Source organism: Canis lupus, chromosome 10 (genome assembly GCF_048164855.1).
Source record: "Canis lupus baileyi chromosome 10, mCanLup2.hap1, whole genome shotgun sequence".
Classification (NCBI taxonomy): Eukaryota; Metazoa; Chordata; class Mammalia; order Carnivora; family Canidae; genus Canis; species Canis lupus.
The window spans coordinates 42,096,138-42,101,010 of NC_132847.1; positions in this window are offsets into that span (position 1 = coordinate 42,096,138).

A 4,873-nucleotide genomic window follows, 5' to 3' on the forward strand; every position below is an offset into this window, starting at 1 on the left:
ACTAGGGATACAGAAACAAGAAAGGAAAGAAGCTAGCACTCCTGCCTTCAAGATGCTCATATCTAGACATTACAAAAAGACCACGAAGGGAACAAGGAAGTCTAGTAGTATGATAATAGCCATAAAATATAATATAGCGTGATGAGTTATAATAAAATTCTTCAGAAAATTCTAGAAGGAATCATGTCTTTGAGAATGAGGAAGGTAGTGAAAAGCCCTGGACATTCTTGAGAATACTTAGTTCAACAGGAAATGAGTTGGAGAACACCGTCCAGGAAGAGAGACAAAGACATTAGCAAAGGCATGGAGTGGTCCATGTTGGAAAGTCATGGAGAGATCCACAGGTGCAAGAGAGGGTGAACACTGTTTGGTGACCTAAAACAGACCTTCCACCTAAGAACCTCTTGGTGCTCAGCTCAGTCACATTCTTTAGCACTTATTCTACTTATGATTGTTGGTGGCAAAAGCTTAGTTTATATTTGTCTAAAAATGTCTCTCTTTGTGGAAAGCATATCAACAGATGTTTGTTGAAATAGTTGAATAATGGATTAAGTTAAATAACCAGTATTTTTTAACTCATAAGGATCCTTTTAGAGGTCAATTTTGAATATTCTAAGCAAATAAACTTAAAAATGCTATTAATGTATTAGCCCAATAAATAGCATATTTTTATTTCCTTGTCCCACTTTTTATTAATTTTTCTTTCTATTTTTTGTAAGCCATATTGCAAGATTTTGATTGCCTTTAAAATCCACTTCGTGGGCAGCCCTGGTGGCTCAGCGGTTTAGCGCTGCCTTCAGTCCAGGACATGATCCTGGAAGATGAGTTGTCATCTAGTCCACGTCGGACTCCCTGCATAAGCCTGCTTCTCCCTCTGCCTGTGTCTCTGCCTCTCTCTCTGTCTCTCATGAATAAATAAATAAATTCTTTAAAAAAATCCGCTTTGTAACCTAAGGATGAAAATGTAGGTGAAGCACAAAAGGACTATATTAAATATTGGTTAATCCATATTTATTGGTTTTATTCAGCTTTATTGAGGTATAGTTGATAAATAACATTATAAGATATATAAAGTATACAACATGATGATTTGATACATGTATACATTGTGAAAGGATTATAGGGTTGTAAATATTGATCTTCCTCTGAAATAGTTTTTGAATGGATTTTCTGGCAGTTTAGGACTGTTTTTGGCCTTTTACCCCATCAGCCAGAATCTTCCTTTATCCTATGTTTACCCTATGTTTGTTTTGCTGTCTCCAACTGCTTTTGCATTCAACCTTTTCATACCTATTTACTGATACTTCGATATATGCATTTATATTTCTATAGCTATCAAAAATTTTTCATGAGATATTTAAAAGGCCAAATCATGCCTTGAGGTAAGAATGGACAGCACATAGACAGTGCCCATCCAGTTCTGTAGGTGCAGGAAGGGGACCAAAGGAGAAAGAGGGTCTGGCCCCATCAACACACCATCCTGAGAGATCCCATTCTGTTTGACACAACCTCCATAAATCCATAGAGGAAAGTAGGGAAAGAGGAAGCAGAAATGCGGTGAGACAAGAATATAGGTTCTAGAACCAGACTGCTTGGTTTTGGATCCCTACATAATAACTGCATGACTTACTGTGATGGTTAATTTTATGTGTCCATTTGATTGGGCTAAGAGATGCCCAGATAGCCAGTAAAATATTATTTCTGGGCATGTCTGTTAAAGTGTCTTTGGAAGAAATTAACATTTGAATCAATAAAAAGGGTAAAGAAGATCCCTCACCAGTGTGGATGGACATCATCTAACCCATTAAAGGCCTGAATAGAATGAGAAAGCAGAGCCAGGGCAAATTTCTCTCTCTGCTGGAACTAAGACATCCAGCTTCTCCTGCCTTTGGATGAGGGTTGACACTCCTGATTCTCGAATTTTCGGATTCAGTACACCATTGGCATCCCTCCACCCATCCCCACTCCCATTCATAGACTATTGGGCTCAGACTGAATTATATCACCAGCTTTCCTGGTTCTCCAGGTTGCAGATGACAGATCATGGGACTTGTTGGCTTTCATAATTGCATGAGCCAATCCTGTAATAAATCTCATCTATATCTACATCTTCATCTATTTCCTATTGGTTCTGTTTCTCTGGAGAACACTAATATATCAACTTAATAGTTGCATGGCCTTGGAAAGTTGTTTAACCTCTCTGTGACAGTTTCCTGATATCTAAAGTGAAGATAATAATATTATCACATATGACAGTATAAAGATTAATGATCAATGACCAGAACATAGGAAATTATCAGTGTTTTATTCCATTGCCAGAAGAGCAGCAGCACTGTCATCATCCTCTTTGGGATACCCCTGTCACTGACATACTTCTTTCCAGGGTTTTCCCTCTGTGCGAAAAGAACGCTGCAGAATAGTGAAACCATTCAAGATATTGTTTTTAGATCCCCTGAGATGTTATGCTTTGTAATTTATTTAACTGGGGCAGATGGTGGTGTGAAAACACTGTAAACACTAATCGTTGATGAATGACCAGGAGTGAGTCAGGAACAAATAGTGGGGTGGAGGTAGGGTGGGGTGGGGTGGGATGGCTAATGTTCATGAAGAACCAATTATGTGTAGACACTGTGCTAGGTGAGGCACTACTTTGTGTAAGGTGGACCAGAATATTCTGAGGGAGAAAGATAATTATGAGGGGAGCAATTAAAATGAGTGGAATAAAACCATTGTATAATATTAAAGGTAATAACAGTCATTCTGTATGTTTGCATAATGTTTTTATATTCATTCTTATTACAGACTCAATGTAGGTAATTCTATGATTCTCATTTCATGGGTGAGGAAAGTGAATTTCAGGAGGATTAAATGTACCAAGGACCACATAACCAGCAGAGGCAATGTTATTCAGTGAAGAAGCTACTGGATTGGAGGACTGGGCTCTAAATTGGAGATAACAAAGAGGTTTCATTCCAAATGAGTTGGTGTTAGTTTTCTGGAGTGAGGAGGATTCTGAGGCTTCATCTGGGTGGGGAGAAAAGAGTACTGTTATCAGCTAGCAATGTCTGCCATGAGACGGGGGGGAAGATGAGTTGTCATTTCCATATAAATATTATGATATCTTAGGCATGTGTCTTGTTTGCTTGAATGTAGATAGAACAGGATATAAGTCGGGTGAGCGAACAGAGATTAGACAAGAGAGGTGACCACCAGCTATAAAGGAGGCTAGCAGAATGATGTAGTGATTTCTACAAATTAATACTGCCTTTACAACCTGGTATTGTAAATATATTTTTGAAACAAAACCAACACCTTTTTCTTTTCTCCTTCCTTCCTTCCTTCCTTCCTTCCTTCCTTCCTTCCTTCCTTCCTTCCTTCCTTCCTTCCTTCCTTCCTTCCCTCCTCTTTTTTACACATGGACAGACAGAGTAATTTGTAAGACTGAAAATTCAGAGATAGGGACTTCCAATCAAATTTCTAACTATGGTCTTGGGGAAGTCCCACAACCTACTAAGTTTTATCTTTATGGAAGAGGAGCCAGACTGAGTTAAAACACCATATCTTTCAGAGTGGTTGTGAGAGGCCACAAATATAAATAGAAAAACTTTACCTCAAATTTAAAATGACATCAAGATCCTCAACTAAGCAGCCCTAACTGCAGGGCAAGTCAACACCTGCTTCACCATGAAAGAAAAAGGTGAACCACCATCTCTTTCTATTTTTACTGTCTGCCCTCCATGTTAATGCGGTACGTGTGCTTCTCTTTGCTTAGCTAGCAGTGGAAAACCGCTTCCCTCTCTGTGGCCTTGAAAATGACAACCACATGTTATTCTACTCTTTTCTCTCAGTTTTATTTTCTAGGTCTTAATTCATGATTGCCCTCTGGGTTTCTGTAATGGTAAGGGAATGTTTTCAATTGAAACAAGAGTTCCTGCCAAAGCGAAGGGACATGAAAACATGATTCTTCATCACATATTTGGTAAATCCCCGGCTCTCCACTTGAAATTCAGAATTTGGGAGTTCAATTACAAGAGCACTTTCAAATGATGCTTTAAAAAAGCATTAATCTAAAATCACAGGCAATCTTTGTATGAGCCTGAGTATTACAACTGTGTAGGTACAATTTTTTGAGGAAGGCTTGTGAATGGAAATGGATAAAGAGCCAAGGGAAAATAAACACTTTCATTAAATTATTGTTTACTATTATGAGATGAGCTGATTTCAGTAGAACATTCTAAGTTGTGATTGCTGGTAAACACTTTCATACAAATTGTTTTTATTAATGATAAGAAAAGATGATTCTCAAGTTCTTACAAATTAAGAATTCCTTTGATGGTACCCAGGAAATTCTGATGTAGAATCATTTCTCTCTCTCTCTCTCTCTCTCTCTCTTTTTTTTTTTGCATCAACTTCATTCCTGTGTATAATTAGCATGAAAGTCTATTTGCACTTAACAAAATGGACAAGCAGATGTGCCCTAATGAAAATGTATGTTAATGAAAACTTTTAGTTTTTCCTAGGGTTTAATCTGTGTTTGAGTAGAAACATGTAACTGATGAAGCCAACAATAAATAAGAGCTAACATTTGTCTAGCACTAACTATGTAACAGGAATTGTACCTTGGTTTTAGATATAATATCTCATGTCTTATTTTTTAATATCTCATGTCTTAAATCTTAAAGAGAGAGATTATTTTGTTTGCTCATTTTTAAAGTGATGAAGCTGAACCCCTGAAAAGTTGAGAAATTTGCCCACGGTTACACAAGTTATGGGTCTTGCCTTATAAACATAAGGATTCAAATATATATTCAAAAATAGATATAGTCCAATCCAGTCCTTTTGCTTCAGGTCTATTAAAACGACCAGGAAAAGT